This window comes from Chamaea fasciata, unplaced genomic scaffold (assembly GCF_029207755.1).
Source record: "Chamaea fasciata isolate MVZ Bird 193981 ecotype frontalis unplaced genomic scaffold, bChaFas1.0.hap1 SCAF_1, whole genome shotgun sequence".
NCBI lineage: Eukaryota > Metazoa > Chordata > Aves > Passeriformes > Sylviidae > Chamaea > Chamaea fasciata.
The window spans coordinates 115,384,705-115,410,656 of record NW_027094086.1 but is presented as its reverse complement, the minus strand read 5'-3'; the positions used below and the strand labels follow the sequence as shown (position 1 = coordinate 115,410,656).

Here is a 25,952-nt window from a genome sequence, read left to right as displayed (position 1 = left end):
CACAAACAATTAATGCTTGTTGAATACAAAATTAATTTGTGAAGGAATAGGAAGGTTTAGGACTAGGGAGAAGAAGGAAGAGGAAGACTTGGGTTGAGGAACATAAGAGAAAAATAGCTGCCTGTACAGGAGCACCTTCCTTCTCCCTCGGTTTCTGCTGCCCTTCTGGGCTTTAAGGAGGATTGGACTACTGATTTGCCTCAATTTTCTCTTCAGGTTTGTATCAGTCCCTGTACTAAACCTCTTGGCATGGGACAGTATGACTGAAGTACTTTTGGAGACCTCCCCAGCCACTACACCAGTCCCTGCTCCATTAAGCAGTGGATGTCACACCCACAAGAAAAGCAAACATTTTCAAAGCAAGAATCAGAAGCAGATAAAGTCTTATTAAGCTTCTCTTCCCTCAAGGTCACTATCTCAAGCTAATGACAATATATGAGACAAGTACTGTCAACCCCTGCAGGACACATTAAATTCCAGTTAAATACAGATTAGATGAGTACTGCAAAAATCATAGTTTAGAAGGGTACATAGAAGGGTATATCCCTTTAACTCTCTGGCATCCACTGCAAGGCCAGAGCAACAGCAGGTGCTTCTGTTAAAAGATGTACAGCAGCAAGCAAGGTTTAGATGAAGGTCACATTTCTCACAGTATCCTTTTGGAGGGAAAAAAATCAGATTGGATGACTAAGAACAAAGAAAAAAAAACCCAAAAAAGAAAAACCCAAAACAAAAAATCCCCATGAGATACAGAGAACAGTTGAATAAGAAAAATGCTTTGTAGAGAGGGACAAGAGAAATTATATGGAATAGTCTTTGTATTCAACTTATAATTTTCTGCAAGTACAACTAGCCATAACCCACAGTTGCCACAACCATGATGGATTCTTCAGAGTGTACTGCTGGATGGAGAGTCACTTACCCTGCAAAGGCAGCAAGAAAAATGTTGGACTAGTAAGCTTCCTGAACACACTTAATCCTGGTAAGATAAGTAAACCTGAACACAGGAGTGATAAAGTGTCTGCACTATCTGTCTGTAAAAGGAAAACATGCTCTTGGTCAGAATTGGTGATTGAATTGCTCAGACTGGCAGCAGAGTCTTAGAGAAAAACATGCAACAAAAAAAAAATTAATGCACTTACCTTAGCTGAAGGTTCTCTTAAGTCCCAGGGCACAAATTGCCATTAGAGTCTCCAAACTCTATGGTGCACACTCATTAGAGAAGTGTTCTGTAAGACATGAAGACAAAGTGCATGGAATAACTTATAGGAAAGAAATCACCACCAACACAAATACAGTTAATTTCTTTCTGTAAGGCCACTGTGCATTTTTAGCACCTAAATTGAAATTGTCAAGAAAATCCAAATATTGTCTATATAGCCACTTGAAGATCATTTTACTTGGTATCTGTACTTGGATTTTTAGATGCACTCTCCTTTTCCATTTTACTTTTTGGGAAAAGTGAGGGAAAAAGACATATTGGAGCACCAGCATTTTTTTTCTCCTTTCCCCTCACTCCATACCCACTGTGTTCATCATTCAACAATACACGAAAGCAGATGGTCCATTTCTGTCAACTAATATATTACTACTAAGTCCATTCATCAACCACACGATGCTCAAGACAACAACTCTCTGTTATTAACTAACCAGCTTCCGTCAAATGATTTTACTAGAATTGCTAAGTTCACTCTGATTTTCTTTCACTTGAAAGACTGCATCAGCAACTAAACAAGGAACATTCCTGCTGGTTAAACTGCTCTTGAGGAGAGAGAACCACCCACCTGTAGAGCAACAGTGTCACTCATGCACCACAAGGCAACAGCAGAAAAACTCTGATTAGGGCACAAGGATCTCCACACTAGTTTAAACCTACTAACTAGATCCTCCACTGCTGCTGAGGTTTCTGTAAAGATATCCTTCCTATCCCACCCATAATCCTATAAAGCCATAGACAGGTTAGATTTATAACATGAACAAGACTATAGATACAGTTTCTTCACTGTAATTTATAACCCCACATAGCATTATATAAAATTATATAGAATTTTAAACCTGCCTGAGCTCTTCAGACACCTCAATTTGAAACGGAAAAAGATTGAAAGTAACTTCAATAGTGTACCAATTTGCAGGTATGTAATTTTATTTCAAATCACTGCATGGAGCTGCAGCAGAAGAGATGTGGAAGCTCATCTGGTCTTTGGAGCACATTTCTACATTTAAGATACAACATAAAAAAGCCAAAGGAATGCATCAAACCAGGAAATAAGCAGCAATAATTCATCACGAAAATGGCGTATCATATTCCTCTTCTCCCTACTATTTCCCTCCAATTCCCCACAAAGAATCACCCTCACAAAAAAAAAAAAAAAAAAGGAGTTTACAGCATTTCACACCATTAAAGAAAGTTTGATCCAGCTCACAGGCCTCTACTCCTTCATACTGAGGATAAGAAAAACCAAATCCTTTTGCTAACTGAAAAAGTTCCAGAGACTTTTTATGGACCTGTAGGTAAAACCCAGCATCTTGAATTGCATCCAGAAAAGGCTCAGGCTCCATAGGTATCAAAGTAATTTTTCATCAGCTTGAGGCTGATTTAAAAGGTTTAGTCCTGAGCACAGCATTTGTATTACATTAACCAAATCTGGACGTGAGAGGCAGGCATTTGAGTTTAGGCTTGTGTGCAGAAGGAATCCTTTCCTCCTCCTTATTTCAGAGGAAGAAAGGGAAGCTGCAGTGGCCACTGGAGGGCCAGCCAGGACCCTGGGATAGCTAGGTTGGACCTTGCCTTCTCATACCATCCTTGCTAAAACAAATCTAGGCGTTACTTGCATTTCTACATGTTCATCAAGGAGTGAATATAGAAGAAATACTTTCTTATTATTTTTGGGAAACAAAATGATACTGGACTGAAACCAGACTTTTAAGTGGAAACCTTAGGTATTTTGGAAGATTACTCAAAATTTATGCTACAGAAGAATCCAGCATAGCTTTGTCTTAGATAAATTCAGAACAACAGGCAATTGATTCCACCCCTTGTTCAAGCAGCATCAGTTTGGGCATTTACGCAGACTGCTACAGCTCAGGGCAATCCCCTGAAAGCCTTGGAGACTGTTAGAGGACGGTGAGCCCTGTTAGAAGTTGTGATACTTCTATTATGTCCCATCTTAGCTAGAGTGGAGAATCAAGTAGAGAGAATCAAGAAAACTGGTACAGAAAAGAACCTTGGCTGGCGGCAGGTTTCAATGATGAGAAGAACCAAGAATGAGGAAGCAAAGAGTTGCTGTATCTGCTTACAATGTCCTTTAAGTACTAAAGCACAAGCTTAATGCATCTGAAAAGTTCGTATCTCCTCTTATAGCTATTCTGGCTACAGATGTTACCAGTCTCACTTCTGATTTTATTTTTGTTTTAAACCTGAAGTAGACTTTACCTTGGTTACATGTCACATTAGCTGGTTTCACAGATTAAGAATACATTCTACCAATAGGTCTTGGCAACTACACTAGATCACATTGCTGCAAGCATGGACTAACTATGATAACAAACGGTTCATTGTACTCCTTACAATAATTTGTCTAGGAACAAGTGTTCCAATATTTTTAGAACTGTTCTTGAACGTTTAAGCTGCTTTTATCAACATGAGCTTATTAAAATAAATTTCCAGGCTTGCTCCCCCTAAAGTAAATTTTTCTCCCTCTAAAAGGATACTATGGGAATTGTGACCTTCATCTGAACTAGAACTGAAATAGATCCTGGAATTACTTGGTAAACCCAGGAGTTAGGCAAAGCCTGTCTTCCAAAGCCTACATTCTAATGCCACCTCTCTTATGTACACCAAACAGTACCTTACATTACCCACTATTGTTAATGCATTTCCCTGCATTCTAAGTATTCTTTTAGATTTGCTCACTTTTGTAAAAATGTATCAATAGTACATCTTTTGTACTTATACTCTTTTCCACCCCTTACCAATACTGTATTTTTAAATTTATCCAATATACTGCCATAGAGGCGTTAGCCATGAACAAGTCAGTCAAAGGAAAATCCTGAAGCAAAAACAAAAAAGGGGGTACTAAAATATTTTGATTTTCTAAAGATAGACCTGGATGGATGGCATAATAATTTTGCTTCCAAGATCTTTCTTATATATTTACCTTATCCACATACAGTCTTAAAAATCCACTTGAAATTCTTCAAATATACTAATTCATACATGTACTTACAACTTATCATTTGCAAAAAAAATCAGATTCCAGTTTTCAGTCATCTTTCTCTTCATATAAACTTTTGGTGTTTTTCTGAGTTTTTGTATAAGTCATTCATGCACAGAAAATGAGCAGTAACACATAGAACAGCTCTTCCCTTGTCATTTTTCTAATTCCACAACAGGCTTTCAGAAGCATTTTGTTACCCTTTCTGATCAGAGAAATAAAAATAATATTTAAAAAAGTCTTAGATGGCTATTTCATATAGGAGAGAAAAACTGCAATGAAATTGAATTTATGTGGTACAATCCTCTTTACTGACACAGTGTTGCTTTCTGAGATCAGAAAAACATCTGAAATAGCTGCCCAGCTTCCATTTCACACATCCTTTGGCCAAATCTAACTGAAAAATCTTATTGCTAATCTTCCAATTCTCGCAAATCCTCCAATACTGCTGTTGAGGGGTTTATTTCTCCCCTTTCAATGATCCAGAGACATCCATCTGCATTTTGGAAATGGACACAATTTCAAGCTTATTGTTTCCTTTAAAGAAGGACTCAAGTTACCTCAAACAAAAAATCCTCATATATCTGATACAAATTCAATGGGATATCAAGTTTTAAAATGCTAGAAGAAAATAAGTGCAGCACAAATTTGGGATAGACTTGTGGGATACCATAAATCAGACTCAGTCTCATATCAGGTCACCTTTCCCCAATACGTCTGAACTGTAGAGTGAAAAAGCCTTTCCACTTGTTTGAACACTATAAGTGATACAGTAAGATACATCCTAATACTAAACCAGAACCAAGCATCTTTACAGAATAGTTTTTAGAACACTCATTTAAATAGTAAGCCCAGTTTTTTTGAGAAAATACTGTCTCCAAACAGTCTGGCATACTGCTGCTCATACTCCTTACACAATTTCCATGTGTGGCCACCTGGAGCTGAGTAGTTTGCAGTAAGAGCTGATGCAGCATGGCTCCAGGTTACAGGCATAATTTGCAGCAGATCCTGCAGAACTTTCCTGTAGCACAGACTGTGTAAATTACTTGTTAAACTGGCTCCTCTCATATTTCTTGGAATAACTGGAGCACTTTGAAAAACCATGGCCAGAAGAGGTAACCTCAAAATATGAGACCAGCCACCAGCTCTCCCAATGCTTTTTTTGGTTTCTCATGAAACATTCAAGGCTCAGCTACACAACACATGTTTTGCATAGCAGAGAAGTAAACCCATTGTTGTTCTAAACCACCTTTCATACCCACCATGATGTTGCCTAAAGCCTGGACTGACACTGCCAAAATTGTGTATTAAATGAACCTAATTACTGTTACAATTTATGCAGTAGTACTGGGTCCCTAGGAATGTCGCCCACATGAGCACACGTGTGATTGCACTGCTTCACAACTTCCACAGCATTCATGCTGGAGAGCTTCTTCAGAAAACAAAATTCTTGAGAACAAGACTATTAAGACTATGGCTTCAAGGAGAAACCAAATACTCCCTTCTCCTTGGCACACACTGCAGAGCTAAAGTCAGCACAGTCAACTGATTAGATAGGTAAGTAAAAGTGAAGCGTTTCCTCAAATGAAAATGTCATCCTTCCACTTTTCAAACACTATTTTCCGAGGGATCATTCTAAAGAAAGACTGGCAGTTTTTCCTTATTGAGGTCCTTGAAGATAGCAGAAAGAGCAATATTTTGTGGTCCAAAGGGAGCTTAAACACCAATCTGCTTTCTGTATATACAGGCTCACAGATTGAAGTGCCAAACAGATGAAAGTAAATTTCTGATAAGGCCCTGTTCCCCAGTCCCTCTTGGACTTTCTGAGCTGCCCAGCTGTGCACCTCATGGAAAGATGTAGAATACAGATTTGACTTTAAAGGCTGACTTTGCTGGAAGCCAAAGTCAGAGATCTTCAATCTTATGTTGTTTAATTTATTCTTAATATTCCTGAGTGGCCTCTGAAGTTATTTCAAATAATAATTTAAGCTTTCACATACTAAACAAATATGGGAGACCAAGTATTAAATGTCAGCTTTACTGTTTTCAATTGCATGTACTGCAAAGAAACATAAGACCAGAATGCAGCATCTATATAGTGCATTGTGCAAAGGGCATTTGAAGCAGATGACATCACTCAGCAGCTGACAGCAGGAGACTTGTATCACATGTGAACAACGTTTAAGTGCTCAAAAGTAAAGTGCTTCCACTGGACAGCTATTGTTTAAGAGAGTTTAAAACAAACACAAAAAACTGTGGTAATATTTCACGTGCCACGCAGTTGGATTAATGCAGGGTACTCACTGTATTTGTTATTATGCATAACCCAACATACACTTCTTGGACCAAACTATTTCGGCTGGGTTTGCTGCTGCTAAAATAATTTACAGCTACAGAAATAAAAGCTGTAAATGTGGTTTTGACAGAGTAATGCAACATTAAGCTTTCTGCGACAGGAACTGGAGATGTTGAATATTTCTTAACATACTGAAAGTGATTCCGATTACTGGATATGAAATGTTGCTCACTTATTATTAAATGACAGTCATGAAATCCTTATTTCTCCTTGAGTTTTATTCATTATGAAGCATAGCTTCATTTCGCTCAGGGTTTCTTGGGCAAGGGTTTTTACTTTATATGCTTGCCTTGAACCAAAACAGGCATTAACTCTAGGAATTTTCTGGAAGCAAAACCAAAACTTTCATTTGAATGCACTTTTACCTGCTTCATTTATGGAGAATGAACTATTTGCTTCTTCAGTTGAAGCCAAAATATTTAAGTTTTTATTATTCCATATGTCTTGAGATACATTACATCAGATATTATAAGACCATCACACGCCCCAGTCCATTCTGCTAATAGAAATCAATCATTCATCAAATTTTACAGATTGCAGCAACTTTTTTCAGCATATTGGCAAAATACGAAGTACAAGGATTTCAAGTATATCAGAAGCACTACTCTGGTACATGATGAACTTGTCCTAATTATCTATACTGCTCTGTACCCACTATTCTGACTATCAGAGCTTCAGTATTCTCTGTCACGTAGGCAGAGATTACTTGCTGCCAGGAATACAAGTAATTCAGGGAGGGAAGAGGATTAAAGTGGATAACCCTCTTGCCAGACAGCAGAACATGCATGAACAAATACACAGTGGCCATAGTCCTTAATTCCTAGGATCAGTCCAGGAACATTCCTCTGCAACTCTTGGCAAAGGGCATCACAAAACTGACCTCCTCTCAGGCACTATGAAGAAGATTTGTAATAGAGGAGCTCTATCCCACTCTCCTACATCTCCCAAGTGCTTTTTTCACACACTCAAAAATAAAATTGCCAAACCAAGTTCAAACCAGAATGTTTCGTCCTGAAAGTATTCCTTATTAATAATACTTGTAGGGGAGAAAAAAAGAAAAAAGAAAGAAAAAAAAAAATTGGCCTGCTTCTCCAATCACTTATGCATGTGAGCAGTCTTAAAAGTACTAAAAGATGGAAGAGGTAGTAGTCAGGGATTTTCATGGCATACTTGCTTTATCAGCTGACTAAGAGCATAGGGATAAATCCTGACTGAGTGTTTGACCTCACAGATATTCTCTCTCCAATGCAATATGAAATAATCTTCTTCCAACCAAACTCACTTTGAAGGGTCCATGGTACAATATGCCTTTCTAGGGTTTTTTGTTTGATTTTGCAGTTTTACTTCTTTTAAGTTAGGTTATATTCCACATCTTTCTTTTTACTCTGAGGAGCAGAATTTTTCTGGAAACAAGATTCTTATTGCAATTTTTCCCTCCAGGCAGTAAAAGAATATTTTACAGCAAGTTAGTCAAGTCTGCAGCTGTACCAATTTTTTATAAAACTGTAAATTTGTCCCCCTTCCAAAGCAGATATCCATTTTGAAAATGACGTGTAGTTCCATGTTTTGGATCAGCTGTGACTCTGACCACCAATCTGCAATCATATCTGCACTCAAACACAGTATATTTTTGTATTGCTGTAAAAAAAAGGTGTTCTGTTAGACTACTAGGATTTCCATTTCATAGTTTATTTAGATTAAGATCTACTTATGGATCCCACTGCAGACAGGATACTATCCAGACTAATTGTTCAGATGCAGTCCCTTCCCATCACTTGGTCCTCTTCTCTTACCCCAACTAACTCAATGACAGAGTAAATGGCATTTAAAATCTTATTTTTTAAATAGTCCTACTCTGCAAGCACTGTAACTCTTTGTTAAATGTGTGCAGTTATAAACAGATGCCCACAAAGCTCATACCAAGGTGAGGAAGGGTCTCCATAACAGACTGAACTGTATGGGCATCTGTCCAAGTGCTTGATGATTTAGGTTAGTTTTTTAAATAGGATAGCATTAGCAACAGAAAAAATGTCCAATGTTGTTAAGATTCGACACATAAAAAGTATATAAGCTCTTTTTAATGAACATGTTGAAGACTAATAAGCTATGTTTACTACTCAAGCCTATTACACACATACTGTATGCAGACACTGTCAGGAAGATACATGTGCTTTTTTTACCATGAGGCACTAAACCTTCACACCTATATCTTAGAACAGGTACCATAATACAACTATGGACCAGGAACAGGTCATATCATTTGGTCTCTGCTTTTTTGACCTTGTAGATGTCCTAAAACAATAGAGGTGTTTGTGTGAGGCTGCTCTGCAAGGTTTGAGTGTAGAGAATCAATTATACACCTGTACTGCTCCAGAACAGAAGTTTGCTGGTAGCTGTCAGCTTCTCCATCTGCTTTGCCTTCCCTGCTGACCTCTACCAGTGCTCCCCAAGTTACCACAGGGTATCCCCAAGATTGTCACCTATCTGTGTAAATAAGGAATATACCCACTTAGTTTCCCAACCCTTCTAAGTTCGGTTTTGAAGACAAAGTGTTCCTACATGCAGCTGAATCCCAGTGGTGGCCAACATCAAAGAAAAAACAGACTTTTCAAACAATTTAGAATTCCAGTTTGACACAGACTTCAAAAGCACAAGCACCATAGCTGATCCCCTCAAGACCTATCAGAAGAAAGTGGATTAGTCTTCCTCATCACACTTCATTTTCTATAGATAGTCTACACAGGCAGAACAAATCTCAGCTTGAGGCACACACCTTCCACAGGGGCCTGCCATGCCCGTACTAATGCAAGAGACTTAGGCTACAGAATATAATTTATTATTTCAGCTTCTAAAGGCCTACACCACCATCTTGCCCTTAATAATGAGTCCATTACTCCTGCAATACAGTTCCCTAGGAAAACAGGCATTTTCTCCTTTTTAGTGGCTAGTGTGACAGGTACATGTTTTTCTCAATCTTAATTATGTCTTATGAAGCACGTTCTCTTTATCTTGGTGATTTATGCTTTACAAACTGTATTTTTGCAACCAGAGTACCAGCACTTAAGAGCAGTGCATGACCTCACGTCCCAGTGAGCGCAGGAAAAAGTCCTTAATAGATCTAGGTGTTTTGGAAAGACTCAAGAGGATGCTGAGAAATGAACTATGCCACACAGCTCTCAATTAGCCAACTAAATTTGGGTGCTTCCACACAGAACTATTTGTGACTAAGCTGAGTGGCTACGTTTACTGCTCAGTGCTGTGCATTTCACAAAGTCCCTTAAAATCTTTGTTTTCTAAAGAAAGAAAAGTATACTATAGAAAAAAAATCACCAGCCAAAAACATAGATTCAAGGGGCTGTGTAATAAGCAATAACAAGGTCCTGTGTAAGTCATTCTGAAAGCATTTAAGGCAGCACAACATTTATAACTGTCAAGCTATTGAATAGAAACTTCTTAAACTGTAGCAAAAGAGACTTGTTTCTCAACACTTTATGCTATGTTCCAACATCTTTATCCCCCACCCACCCTGTCCTCCCTTCCTCATCTTTGGTTATCAGCTTCCAGCTCATTTTCCAGCCTGAGGTGCTATCATCACAAAAGAAAAAGAAAAGGACGTTCAGATGACTTACATTCCCAGTTTTATTTCTGGCTTTTTTGACCTTCTGGCAAGTTGTTTTACCATGAAAATTTCATTAAAGTCTCTATTAAACTCAGAATAGAAGATGCCAAGGAGGATAGAATCTACTTTAAGGGCATTAATAACTACAGAGAAGGCAATACATTAATGCTGTATCAAAACAGCAAAGGCAGTAATAGCTTTCTGCATTATGAAGCATCTTTTCTCTCTTACTTAAGGGAGAGTGTTCCCTTAGATTATTAGTCATTTCTTCATATCTAAAATTAATCTACAATGATTCCTCTGAGCCAAGAAGGTACAATGCTATGGAAATAAGATCTTGGCATAAAACCCTCAAAGCCATAGCATATAGAGAAATGGGTACTTACCACATGGTCCAATCAACTGTAAAAAGCAACCAGCTGAAATCTGTGCTTTTATTCCTGTTCCTACCTCTACAGAGACTATTGCTCTTTTCAGAACTAATAAAGGGGACATTTCTGACCTACCTGTCACAGTCATGTATGTTTTTTCCATATGTCTTATCTCAAGACTTCCCACAGCCATGCAGCAATTTCCAATTGCCTTTCACATTAAACACTTATGAAACTGCAAATTCTCCATGAGACTCCTTGAAGCTTTACTTTTCCTTTCCAAACCAAAAACATTGTCTGAGATACGATTCTATCTTTCCCTTATGGGGAAAGTCTGTAGGGAGAGTTGTCCAGACAGGAACATTAAATTCCAGGACCACAGTAGCAGAGTCAGTGTCCTGTACAGTGGCAGGTTATGTGGTAAGAGAAAACACTTGCAGCACCACATAGGGCACTATAACCACTACTAAATTAAGGCTGCACAAAAAGTGATCTGTGTGCCCACTTTCAGGGAACAAACAGAAGCTATGACTGCTCTAGTGAGCCAAATGGCACCCACCCTGCTCTGCACCTGAGGAAAAGTCTCTCAGTGCAGCTTGCATCCACGTGGTTAAAATGTGCTCCCTTTTCAGTAGGACAGCTCTGTCCACAGAGCGTAGTTTATTAATCCAGACATAGCCCTAAAGGCCAGAACATCAGCAGAGCACATATTATAATATACAGGGCATATATCAGTAAAAGTGACATTTGCAAGGTCAGGGCTGCAGCATAGAGGGACACTCTATTTCAAACAAAGTAGAATTTGTAAGTGGAAAACAATAATGAGAATGACACACAAAATAGCTCCCAATCTTTTAGCTGTTCTAATGGAATCTGACAAAAAGTGCTGAGATAAGATGTTCAATATTTTATTAAAAAGGCTGCACTTCAACATTTTAAACAGTAATATACTATTTTAAAGTGTATTTTAAAAAGTCTAAGAAAACCTGAAGACCAAAAAAAGGAGACTGAGTTCAAGGATTTTGGTTAAGAGGAGAAGGTGAGGCATTACAGATCCCTCCGAAAAACCCCCAAATAAATCAAACCCAAAACCTGCTGGGAAAAAAAAAAAAAAAAAAAAAAAAAAAAAAAAAAAAAAAAAAAAAAAAAAAAAAAAAAAGGTTATTCAAAAGGGTTATTTCTAGGTAGTTGGTAGAACTGGCAGTCAGATAATGCAATAATGATCAAAGGTTATATAAATGGGACAATTGCAATGTACGTATGACAAAGATTCATTTTGATCATGAGTTCATACATCAAGTGGCAAGTTTAAAAAGTCATGGTGTACAGCACAAGCACTGTTTATATAAAGTGACACTGTTATGGGAGCAGCAAAGCAGACATAATGTTCCATTAATGGGCAGAGAATGTTATCCATGCATTTGTACCCAGAAGTCAAGGTCACAAATTTTCCAGAAATACAAAGGATATGTGCCCTCTATAGGGGAGGTGGACATGGGGGAAGGATATAAAATTGCTTCCCCTTTGGGGTTTTTTTTACATCTGTTATCAACAATGGAAGACATAGTGCTATTTTCACACGTGAGAGCTGCTCTTTATTACACTAAAACTAATGCAGATGTACTAAAACATGTTCCACTGGCCAAACTTGATATCTGTAGGCCCTGGGCTCAACACTACCACTTTGCTCCTTGAATTATTGGTCATGGACACAAGGCTAGCCAGGCAGCATGTAGACTGAGCACAACACATGGTATGGCAGGCCAATTGTCATGTCTAAGAAGAAACAGTTACTAGATCAATGAATTCAAGTTGTCCACATTTTATTTTACAGTTTTGAAGGGAGGTCAATAATGAAGGCTTAATGAATAACTGCAGTCTAGAGAAAAACATTATTTCAGAGATAAATGCTTCACAGGAAATAAGGAGTGAGGGGGGAAGAAATCTTTCCCAAGCTTTTGTGAGAACTGAAACAAAGGAAAGTTTAAATTGCTAACAAAACTAGAGAAAAAGGTTGATGAACAAATGAGTTAATGAAAAACAAATTAATACTCCTAAGTAATATCCCTCCAACTCAGTCAGAAGAACAAATAAGAAAAAAACTTAGGAGGCAATGTGGAAGACATTGTGCCTTCGGACCAGTCACTAACTAACAATCAAGAACACCCAAAATATTCTGAACGTGTAAGATTGCTTTTGAGAAAAGAAAGCAAAATACAGGCATCCAAAATAATCTAACATGAGGTTTCCAAACAAAGAAGTTCTCGTGTGTGTGATATCATCTTCTTCAGTTATCTCTACCCAGGAAAAGGCTGTTGATCATAAAAAGGCCAGTTCCTGAAAACCCGGCTGCCTAGTTCTTCTGCCCAAAAAAAACACCAACACAAAAAGCCAAACCATTCACATCTGTAACAACATAACCCCAGGTAATACTACTTGGAGGATTTCATTGAAAGCATGTTAAGAAAACAAAAAATATTTTAAAAATCAGTCTTCAAACTTTTGTGACAGTAAAACAATGCAGTGGCGCTAAAATGTTTTCAGTTTTAAAAAGCTCACACAACTCATGACAAACTCTTACTTTAACCTTTCTGTCTTTACCTGTGAGCTCAGACAGACAGGCAAAGCAGAATTAGAGTAGAACAATTTGTCTACCCCCATTTTTAAGAGGTTTGTTTGTTTGTTTTCCCAGAAACCAAGTAATCTCTCTGGGGAATTTCCACAGAGTAAAATTGCCCAAAATCATGTTTTGGCCAGAAGTCCCATAATTATGTAAGTAGAAATAAGCAACTTTGTCATAGAACATGTGACATGGTTACCTGTGTTTGGACCATCAGGACTCGAATTATAAAAAATTACATTGAAATTGGGCTGATCCACTGTGGAAACCACATATATGGCACATCTAGAAGCCAGGGTGTATTTTGCTTACATTTATGTAATATCTAGAAGCATTCAGAGTTTGAGGCATAAATGTTTCAAAAACGGGTACAGTGCATGTTTGAGATGTGAAAGTATGAAACCAACAGTCTTTCCTGGCATTCTGTAGATAGCAAGGTACCTAGCCTAGAGGCAAAGGAATACAAAATTATTTCGGAAGGTTTCCCTGAAGAGCTTGGGAAAAGTCTTATGGCAACAAAGTCCTGTAGTGTGTCTAAAGAGTTAGAGCATTTTAAAATTGGTTAGAAAATACCAGAGCAGTTATTTTATGTGGATAATCTTTTTTTCATGACTAGGGCTGTATCCAGGTTCAGAGTATTCTCTCCAACTCAGTACTTAATGACTCCAGAAGAGCCTCTAAAAATCCCGTGGTATCATGACCAGTAGCAAAGCCAACAGAAATAAGCAAGCCATGGGCTGTTACACTAGTTAGGAAAAGGCTGAGAGCAAAGAATTTTAATGATATCTATTTTGATGACCAATATAGTGCTATATGGCATATATGACAATGCCCCAGTATTTTGAAGGATCAAATGATATAACCATGCAGATGAAGTACCATATTTTGTGTCATGCAAGAATAACACCTATTAAGGGATAACTACTTCTCTTTAGGAATCTATACTGAAGCAGCTAAATTCTCCTCCTTAGACTGTTTTAAGACAACACAGTAAGATGCAAACAAAATCCTACTGCAGACCAGAGTGATTTAAACAAAGATAAACCGCCTTTTCTCAGATTTGCAGAAACTACTCTTCGTGGCTAATAAATTTCATTTGGGGTTTTATTTCTCCAGTTTGCCCATACACTTCCGTTGTGGAAAGATGTAAAATTGCATATGGTCACAAGACTGACACACAGTTGCTGAATTTTAGTAGGTTCCTTCTGAAAAGCACTTTTCATAAAAGAAAAATTTTATCTTCTCTGTTGGAGTCTCATTCTGCCATTAAGTTCACTCAAAGTCTGTCCTTATCATATTTTGTCTCTAACTAGAAATACTGTTTCAGTAAACTATTAGGCTAATTTCCATACCTATTAAGTTTTCAAAAGCAATGTATTTCATTTAAAACTTAAGTCAGGTCAGCTCATATATCTGGGTCAAAAGCTGAGAGCTTTTCTGGGAGTTAAAAAATCCCAACCCTCCTAGAATAAGAATGTGATATTTTAGGTACTTAGCACTTAATGATATTTAGCACTTAATTGTACTGTAAGTTTAATTATCTATAAGGCTTATCACTAGATTTTTGCTAAATCTACTGGCATTCTTTTCATCTCTGCCTCATGTTTAAGATTCAAACTCTCAGAAGTAGGTTTTTAATTACGTGGTGGGGAAAAGTGAGACTTTCTGTATAAGAACCTGAGAATTCCTATTCATTGTCTGTATTGGGTATCTGACTCTGAAGGCAACACTGAAAGGAGATAAAGCTCTGCCTGATAAGGTTGCTGGTGGAATAGATCAGATAAACCATTTGACCTGAAATACTGCCCTGGACACTATCTCCAGTGCAGAAGGCTAAGAAAATTACTCATGGCTGAACTGTTGATAGTTTAGTAGAAATTCAGAGGAGACCCTACATAAAGAGTGCTACTGGATGGAAGCAAAGCGAGAAAACCACAATCAAGTTAAATTTCCCCTTTTGGTATTACTCAAACATATTTATACATATGGAGGTAGTGGGAATTTTCACAGTAAAAGAAAGGGAAAATTGGCCTTTGATGCATAAATTTGTTCACCTTATCTTGCAAGTAATAACATTCTGTGACTCGCTTATTAATCTGATAATATAAAATTAGAGAAAACATTGTAAATTCACAAAAACATTGAGTCCACTGAAATGCTTCACTGAAGTTTTTCCAGTTTTGGACAATTGTATGAAATAGTTCTGGGGGGGGGGGGGAAATCAATAAAAAAAATTCACTTAAAGGGGGAGAAATTAGTGTTACCTGTAGCACATTAAGCAGCACCAGGTCTGTGCTTCTTGCTTCTAGTTACTTATCTGCAATGAATATCAAATTCTCCTTGCTCAAACCAGTTGTCCTTTCAAAACTAGTGGAGTGACAGTGTTTTCCTACATCCAGCTTACAAGACATGGTCCTTGATGGCAAGAGGGCAGGGGAAGAGCAGTGCCCATCACCAGATGTCACATTACTGTGCCCATGACCAAATCCCAGCAGCACTCAGGCACTTGCATTGGGCAGGGAGGGAACACAGTGGAAAAGCAGAAGGTAGCATGGAGTTGTGTCTCTGAGGTGATTTGGGTGAAGTTGCTGAACAGCTACCAAGAGAGATTTTTCTTCCTAATTCATCACCTGGAGCATCTGGTCTTAAAGACTTCACAGACTGGAAATCAAGTAAACGGAGAAATGGCATTTGGAAGGGACACAATGGCCAGGGGGCCTGGAAGGAAAGAAACCAGAACCTGAGACACCACTTACATTACTTCTATGCACTTCATATGTGCTCTGCAGCATAGTACTCATAGTCCATGTTACTTTTCCAGGGGGTTTGGTTTCCTAATTTTTCTACCCAGTTAATAATCCCCTGGTTATAAACTAGGATAGTCACACAAACTTCTATCATCTCACCATTTTTTTTACCAATGGTTTGTTTTGAAAAAAGAGGCAGCAGTGCAGTTTCAGGATTTCACAAACTAGATTTTTCTCTCTCTTGCTTGTAAGTTATCAAGAGAAATTCTATTTAGAAGAACTACTTCTAGGCAATCTTGCCCATTCTTAGATAAAAGACTGGTGTTAAGAAACCGGGCTAAGAATTCTCAACAAATTAGATCCTATTAAGTTTTAGTGGGTCTAAATACCTTATTCCCCTTAGTCATCATTGACTTCATTTTCTTTCTGAAATTTAATATTTTTAGTGCATTTTAAGTTAGCAGCTGCTAGTAAAAAGCACTTTGAATTAAACAGTGGGAATATGAATATGCTTCCCAGAAAAACCTTTAACAGGGTCATCATCCTACATTAGAGGATAAGTGTGCAACTACACACACTTGCCTTACAGTATTTATAAAATTGCTTGAGCGCTATTTTTATCAAGAAAATTGGAATGATTAAGCCTATTAAACAGACAGCATTTCCCTCAAGAAGCACTAATTCAATGAAATGTACATAAGCAGAAATCTAGAGGGACAAAACTATAAACAGGATTAAGTAGAGCTTGCCATGAACTTGAGTTAGAGAGGCAGGGATGATAAGTGCCTTAGAAAGGCAATATGCAGCACTTTCACACCAATTCCCCCATCTGAGAACACCCATTTCCTTGCACTGAGCAGCAAGAAGTATTCTGCAAATAACAGCAGCCTGTCTGAGCAAAACCATCTCATCCCTCAATCTCAGACTGGTCATTTTTCATGGTCTGGATGATGCAGTTTCGCAAGTTCTCTTTGAATGAAATGTCAATCCCGCTTTTGCTGCAAAAATCATCCAGCAACAAAACAGAATATCATGCTTTAAAAAAAAAAAAAGAAGAAAAAAGAAGAGTTAAGCCTGTTGATATCTGCTGTTTGCCTTTGGGTTAGTTTCAGGGCAGCTTTCCTTTTAGACAGCTTCAGGTTAGAAAGTCCTACAAGGACTATTAAATGTGGAGAAATGGATACAACCTTTGACTTGGTGAGTCCCTAAGCCACAGATTGCTGAAAGCAATTGATGGAGTGGGAAAAGCTTCACTTTATGCCTGCCTACTCTCATATTCTTTCCCTAAACATCAAGAACTGGCAGCCCTCCCAAAAAAGAAGTTTAGCCTGCTAAAGTGAGATATATACACCTTTGATGTCTTCTTCCACTCTCATATTTCTTAATTCAAGTATTTTATGCTATCAAGCATGTCAAATCAATAAAACTATGATTTCTCAAGGTAACATATAAGGAAAGTTAGTGGTAAAGCTCTATACTAGTGAAACATTTCTGCAGCATGTTTTCAAAGTAAAACCTTTTAAATCTCACTGTTTCTTGTATTTATCAGCTGTAAACTTAGTACCTTTTTGCCTAAATACAATGAAGGGTTTCCTTCATTGTATTAAGGTTCTCAGGTTGAAAAAAATACGTATGTGAAAATTAGCTGTTACAATAGCTTTTTATTCTTTAGGACTTCAACCAACAAAAAAAATTTAGCTTTATACTTTTCTCTTGGGCTTATCACAGAGTATTTATTGTCCTTGAGTATACTGATCTTTTACATGAAACCAGTCCACACCCTCAGGTAAGATAGGCAAATCACTTTAGAAAAGCACTGTTTCAGAGATTCATTATCTAAGAAATAATAAAAAATCAAAGAGTCTTCAAAGATCCCAGTACTTTTCAAAACAAAGTCCTCCCTTCCCCTCCCTAAATATATGGCTACCTTTGGACTACAAATCTTCAGATGGGTTTGTTGGGGAGGGGGTTGGTGCAAAAAGTTTAACTGAAAAATGTTGACAACTCCTCTTGGGCAGTTTAAGTTCCGGCATGTTTCAACTGCTAGTCATATATTCCTAGCAGAAGCATAGGAGTTCCAGCAGGGGTAATCTCAGTTGTAGCCAAGAGAATATCTGAGATGTTTTACTTTGTTAATAAGCCAGCTCCCATGAAATGGCTGTTTTCTTTATGCTGAGCATGGACTCTGTCTGAAGAGCAACTTCAGAAAGGATTTTTGCTTACTCTATAAGATAAATTTAGGAAAAAATCTTACTATTCAAGGAATTAGGCAAATATTTGTCAGCATTCATGTTAGGAATAGTTCTTTGTAATTCCATCTGTATTAGAGTGTTTAATGGCTCGTATGACATAAAATTAGCAATATTTCTTGAGCACAACATCCAGAATTAAATCTGAATTTCCAGACTAAAAGAAACTGAACCTGTTCTTCAGTTTAACTGCAGTCACTGTCAATGAGAACTACCTATTATGCATTTCTATACCCTCTAATACTTGAAATGGATAAAGACTTCTAGAGCAAATAAATATCTATAAAGAGCATGTGCAGCTTCTTCCTGGAATAAGATATTTAGCAATGGAAAGACAGGATTAAAACTGGCTGTATTTTTCTACTTCTGACTTCTACTTTTTTGCTTTTACAAGAAATCCAAAATAAAACCAATAAGAAGTAATATTAGCTAGATTATGAAGTTCAGATTATCTGGGGCAAACAATAAAAATCCATTTCTTGCCAGAACCTTTGTGGGTTGGAGAGTCACGCATTTCCAAAAGAAAACTAGCTCCTGGAAAAAGTTACACAGAAGAAATTATATCCCATTGGGAAGGGAACTCATCAGTGAATTTGAGGCAGTGAAAAGAAGGAGCCCTTGTTTCAAGAGAGTCCATTCAGTGGGCTTTGAGTTCCAACATTTCTGCCCTGGCTCAGATAACACTGGGTGTTATGGGTTTTTTATGGGATGTCTTTCCAGGTGAGTTGAGTCAGACTCTTTCTCATGAACCTGTACCAAGAAGAGGAGGAACTGCCTAAGAGGCACCTTGCATCTCTGAGTTTCACTTGAATCCCTTCTCCAGGGGGAGGAGAAGCACCTGCCCTCAGTCTAGCAGAAGCAGAGCATGCAACCTTGTTGAAGAGCCATTAAGCTCGAGCAACAACGTGTCACAAAATCCATTTTGCCCAAATCTACAAAATATATATGAGGAAAAGATTTGTTATCCTTTAACATCCTGCCCCTTACAATACAGCTGCCAATCCTTTCGGTTTATGCCTCAAATCTGTAAGAGTTCAAGATATTAAAAGATAAAAAGATTTGGCAGATGGTCCCAGAAAGGTCACTGGCAGTCTAGGAGGGCCTCTCTCCTCTCTTCAGGGAGTAGAATAGCTACAGCTAAACTCAAGATACAAGGTCTTCAGAAGAGCATCTTCCTGAACAACAAGGTACAAATTACATTACAGACAACTTTGCTGCCTTTCTTTAATGAACAAGTATATCCGTGTCAGTGAAACTCCTCATGACTTCAAATATTAGAAGTTATACAATAAAAATCAAAAAAAATCAAAGTAATCTAAAAATCCTTTTTAGTAGGTGCTATGATCTTGGCCATATCCATTAATTTTGTTCATTAGCAAATGAATAAAAGTCAGGAAAGAAATTTTTAAGCTCATCTAAAGCAAAGCAGCAAGCTTGTAGATATGTTTGATGCTGCATATGAAGAAGATCAGTTCAGCTTTTCAATTATATTCTATTCACTATACAAAGCAATAACCAATAATGTCAAAATGAGCAAGCCACCTCTCTTTGCCACTCTCACTCCAGTAAATCCCCTCAAATTTAGTTGAAATCTTTGTTTTAAACGGGGTATAGGAGGTACTAAATTCCCAATGAATTGACTTATCCCTCTTCAAGAAAAAAAAATTAAAATATACATTTTTTTAAATAAAATAATCATTTTTAATATCAAAACATATTTTTAAATTTTTAGTTAAGAAAGCATGCTAATTTCCATAGTTACTTCAACCAAAAATTATTACATGATACAAAACAAAATCTTTTGTTTAACATATCATGAAAACACGATTTAAAAGAAAATCTTCCAGTGTTCTCCAAATGAAACAAGGAATGAAAATGTTACTGGATTTTCTCCTGAAGATTTTTCAAGAATTCACTGTTTCTCCTGATAGAAGAAAACAAGATTTTCCTGCAAGGACTTGATGGTATCAACTTTATTCCTCCCCATCCCCCCAGTGATGTCTAATGAAACACCTGTGGAAACAAACCTTCACATCACATTTATTCCAGTCAACTTTGACACTTGTTTAGAATTCAACAGGTAGAAATATCATACTTTGCATTTACCTGTAGGCTTCAAACAAAATTAATAAACAGTTGTGCACCAGACTGTAAACTTCATATTTTGCCAGTTTCAGCAAACAGTTAGGATGCCAGTCTCTGGGTAACATGATTCCTTGCAAAGTTCAAGTATTTCCCGTTCCAAGTAGATAATCTTAAACCTAGATTACTGGAATATTACTTTAAAAACCTCAAAATATGGCAAATTAAAAAAAAGCCCAAAGTCTAGGATCAGCATTTAGGACGTGAAAGAGAAGCAATATAAAAATGCAAGTACTACATTTACAGTTACATGTCACAAGTGCACTTCCTTTCCTCAGCTGTATGCATTCCAAAGTATGAGTAATGACACAGTGCACACTTGGTGAGACTGCTGGTGATACTAAACTGGGAGGTGTTGTTGAGTCCCTGGAGGGACAGCATGCCTTGCAGAGGGATCTAGAGAGATTTGGACAGTCATTAACAATATGAAATTTACTAAGTCCAAATGCTGGATTCTGCATGTGGGACAGTAGCACAAGGCACATGTATAAATTGTGAGATGAGTGGCTGGAGAGCAGCCCTGCAGAAAAGGGTCTGGGAGCCCTGGTCAGCAGTGAGCCCTGTCAGCCCAGCGAGCAAACTCCATCCTGGGGAGCATCAGATACAGCACCACCAGCCAGTCAGAGGTGACCATCCCACTGCATTCAGCACTGGGGTGGCCTCACCACGGACACTGAGTCCAGTCCTTGTCCCCACAATTAGAGAAGGATGTAAAGGTCCTTGAATGCATCCAGAGGAGGGCAACAAAGCTGGAAGGGATGTCCTGAGAGGAGCAGCTGAGGAGTTTGGGATTGTCTAGTCTGGAGGCCATGAGGCAACCTCACTGCTGTCTGCAGCTTCCTGCGGAGGGGAAGTGGGGAGAGAGTAGCTGATAGGACACATGAGAACGGCTCAAATCTGCACCAGGGGAAGTTCAGACTAAACATGAGGAAGCAGTTACTTACTGAGTGGGTGGTCAAACACTGGAACATGTTCTCTAGAGAGGTGGTTGATGCCCCATGCCTGACAGTGTTGAACAGGCATTGTGAAAATTATTTTAATACTGTGTTTTATCTTGTAGTTAGCCCTGAAACATTCAGGTGGTTGGACTAGGTGACCACTGTAAGTCTAATCCAACCAGCTCTATTGTATTAGATCAATTAAAATATCATTTAATAACTAAAAAAATAAGTCAGCCAGTGACTTAGACACCAGAAAATACCCAAGTTTTTCCCATGCAGACCTAACTTTGACCCCTAGGTCTGTGCACTATACAACACGATTAATTTGCATGAACATACACTGGATAAGATGAAAGGGATCATGATCCTATTGTAGAATGGAGGAAGTAAGGTGGAGCATTTTTTTTTTAAGCTATGACGTCTTCCTCATGCAGGATTAAAGCATCCTCTCTAATCACTGATTTAGAAAGGAACATATAACTAAAGGAGAGATCCTCATATTTACAACGCTCACTCAGCTACCCAGGAAGAGACTGTATCTAATTATAGTCAGCCCTTTGACATATTCAGGATGAGAAAGGAGATCATGAAGCACAGTGAAATGTTAGTCATTCACGAACACATCTCTTTTTCTGAACTCATCTAATCATTTCTTCCTATTTTTCCTGCATGCATTGACCCTCCACATATTTACCCGCTTCTCTTGCTGCCTCCCTACTCTGTTTTTGCTATTTCGGTATCTTTTTAAAAAATCATGTTATGCAATAAAATCTGACAGCAAAACAGCAGCCAAGAAAGTCTGGGGGACCAGTACTGTAGTCAGCGGTGACAGAGGTAAAAGGAAACTGTTCCTTGTTGTTTCCCAGCTTCTGCGGAGATGCAGCAGGTACAGCTGAAGTCTTCACCAGAGTAACTGAACTGGCACAGAGAAGATGCTGAGTAACTCTCAGTGGGTGAGGGTGTTCTACTGCCTGGCAGTGGCACAAAACCAGCAGATAGGAGGCTCAGCAATGGTGGTGGCTTGATGCAGTGAACACATAGCAGAGTTCAGCTAAAGGATACTCGCCACCACAAAGCGAAAGCAACTCAGGGAGAATGATCTCAAAAGCAAAGTGAGAGGTTTGCAAATTCGATTTTTGAGCATCTTTCAATTACTGAAATCAAAACTGTGAGATAAGATACCTTAGACAAAAAGCAATGCGTGAAAATGAACAAGTTTTACATGGCCTTCTAGAACAAAACACACTCAATGAAACAGAGATTACTTTCATTTCTATTTAAGGTCTTTTTTGTTCAAATCAGGAGTTTCTGGTGTTTCACTGATGAAACACTAGAGTACTGAAAACTGAACCCTCTTTTACTGAGTGGAATAACATAGATTATTTTGGAAGAATTAAGATAAAAAAGCCCCTTATATATAGTCCAATGACACTATGCTAAAAATCAAGCATTTGGCAAATTGGCCAACTGATAGAGGCCAAATAGAGGCCAAAATATTTCTCTTGAATAGCGTGCAGAAGGAAAGGGTTGGACAATATTAATCTTTTATTCACAGGCAGCTGGAGGCACTGAGCCAGATCCTCTGTCCACATAAGTTTCAGTAGTTTTGTGGCCAACTACTGTTCTGTGCCATAAAAGTTTCAAGTCTCTGATGAATGGCAGTAAATTAATTATAAGCAGGCCACTATCTTTCATGACCTAATATCCCTATTTGCAATAAAGCACAAAGGACTTAGGCATTTACTCACTACAAATGAATAGCCATGCAAAGGAGGACTCCCAAATGCCTCAGTGTCTCAAAGGTGGATCAAATAGAGATATATTACAGCCCACATGGTCATAGTCAAGGAAATAAATCCTTAGTTATGCACTCTTTTTTCTGTTGGTGTTTCCCATTCTGCTGTTCCAAAAGCAAGCAGATCTCTTTAAGAGCATACCTCCAGCCTTTCACATCTTGATCTCACACCCTGTACTGCACAGGGTTTGCTTGTTAAAGAACATACCCAACACCAAATGGAGACAACGCTGGTTTAATTCCCAAACTTGATTCAGTAGTCAAACATCAAACCTGACCAGCCTTAAAGATTTCCTCTCCTTATAACACTGTGTACAACTGGCATAATCCAAACAATATGATCATTCCCATTCCTTCTGATCTACACCAGCCTTCACATCAGCCACTTCACACTATCCTACCAGATACGATGGGAGTATCACATCGAAAGCTATACCTGTATCTTGGGTAAAGCTCAGGCTGTCATCCTCATTCTAGCTTTGGAACAAAGGTGTTTTCCTGGCTCAGCTGAAAGCAACACCCTTGCATTTCTAGGTTAAGGAAATAAGTCTCAGGTCTAAAACTAGATCAACCCCTAGATTCTGCCAAGGCCATTTTAAATTCAGTTCCGTAAAAGAACTCCATAAGCTTACAAAGATCCCTGACGCAATCATCAATATTATTTACCTATACAAAGTATATCTAACAGTAAGTATTTATAGGTTCAAAGGATATTTTATTGACAAAGTTAATTTCTCTTACTTTATGCCTTCACTGACTAAGATTCCTGTGCAAAGAACTAAGGAAATATTTAGTTGGAAATTCCCTCCTTGAAATATACAGTCCTGTAACTTTCAGGAGTCCATTAAAAATGTAAGACCCTGGAATTCACAAGTGTCAGGAAAACACTGCCAAACATCATTAAGGTGGTAAAGATTCTTCAGAGTTAAAAAACTGAGGCTAGATTTCTTGAAATGATCCTGTTGATCTGATGAGAAAGGACACCATTTACAGCCATTAAAAAAAAAATAATAATACTAAAAAAAGTAATACTATTACGCAATGCCTTCCTCAAGCACTTTCAAAAAAGAGTTCACCTGCAGACGTTCAGTGCAAAGCTCATGACAAACCTGTTTTGCACAAATCAAGATGTTTGATGCCAATCAAACTAAGTGAATGCTTATGTTCTGTAAGGCAGGTAATCACAGTTACAGCACTTTATTTTGTTAAATACCAGTTGAGGTAATGTCTGCTAAAAACAAATACAGGTTTCAAGAAGGTAAGAGGTACATTTTAGGTCTAAGATAATTACTTTTATTTTTTTGCTTGCAGTAGATGGAACACATTTGATTTTAAGATCTATTTTTACACATACAGCACAAAATCCTAGCAGAACATTTCACATGGATGTGACAGATTTAGATCCTGCAATCACAATAGATACAGCTCTCCGTATTGGCATCAAGAAAGACACTTTTTCTTCCCCACACCTTGGGATCTCCATTTGCAAAACAGAATTATGACATTTGCCTCCATTATAAATTACTGAGAGCAGTTGACAGAGAAGTAGTATGTAAGAATAGAGCAACGTGTTTAGGAAGAAATTTAAGGAGGTTCTTTTTAAACTGCAAGCTATGTGCATCAGATTTGTTTTAAATACTGATTTTAAAATAACTACCCTTCTTCTTTTCTTGGATTTCAATCTTGTCAAACCACAGTAAAATGAGACTTGGTCACCACTCAGCAGTGATATTTCAGCATGTACAAGAAACAAATCCCAAAAGGAAATTTGGCTTTCTTTTTAAAAAATAACTTGCCAAAGTTCCCCTGTAAATTTTAACACCACTCACATTAAAAGTTCATTTCCTCTTTTGTCTTCCAAACCCCAGTAGCTATGATCCCTCTAATATTAGATGATGAGGATGGCTATCTCCAGAGACAGCTTTATTTCCTACTGAACACATCATCATTTTCAAACATGAATAACTGTGGCTTGAACACAAAGCCATATAGGACCAAAGAACGAGCTTGTTTCTGAAAACCTGTGTTGAAGAAGGTCCCTTCACAGCAGTAAAGCTTACACTAGGTAATAACTAGCTTCATAACCAAATCTCTAAGGCAACGATCTCATACGGAAAGGCTCTGCTTCTCATTACCAGGTCTGGGGTTCATCCATCCATATTCATGAATTGTACTAAAAAAAAAAAAAAAAAAAAAAAAAAAAAAAAAACACCCATAAAACCAAAAACCACGCTCTGTAGAATACAGCTTTTTAAAGACTGCTGTAGGTGCTAGGTTTTTCTTACAATACCAAGAGCATTTACATAGAGTTGTGTATTATGTTTCTCCTACCCATGGCATGAAACACCTGGAGACACCAGCAGCATATCTGGCAGGCTCTCACAAGATCCTGTGTTCAGTATCAAAGTAGCAACATACCAGTAATTCCTTCCACACACCCACGCATCCACGTGCACAAATGACCATTTAATAAATGCCATGAACTAACAGACCTTAATAGAAACCCTTTCATTTATGCAGAAATAAATCCAAAAGACAAATAGGACCACAGGTTGCTGCATCACTCCATCCCCCTTAGATCCTGAAGGATAACAGCCGTTATCCTGACTCATCAAAGTGGCATGACTCTTGAGAAGAACAGAGTAGGGTACGGCTGAGGGTCACTGCTCTCAGGACCCTGACCTAGCCATGAGAAGACACAGTCCTCCTCGCCAAAAAAAATTACCATTTAAAACAAGCTGACAGCAGCCACAGAAAAATCAAAGCAAAAAAGTTTGAATTTGAAAAGTTTTCAAATAGGCTGTGAACAGGACTTATATAAGTTGCAGACAGCCAGTCCTGAGCTTCAGACATACACATGCAGTGTTTTGTATCTCTGCTCTAAAGCAAGGCTGCTGA

The 25,952-nt window shown here is 38.0% G+C and overlaps 1 long non-coding RNA gene across 1 annotated transcript in view; it reads right to left on the bottom strand.

The window, feature by feature from the left end:
• Positions 1-25,952, bottom strand: part of LOC136287657 (uncharacterized) — a 63,358-nt gene that overhangs the window by 6,758 nt on the left and 30,648 nt on the right. Inside the window, exon 2 of the long non-coding RNA XR_010720260.1 lies at positions 1,143-1,229. This is a non-coding gene — a long non-coding RNA (uncharacterized lncRNA). The remainder of the gene's footprint in view (positions 1-1,142; positions 1,230-25,952) is intronic.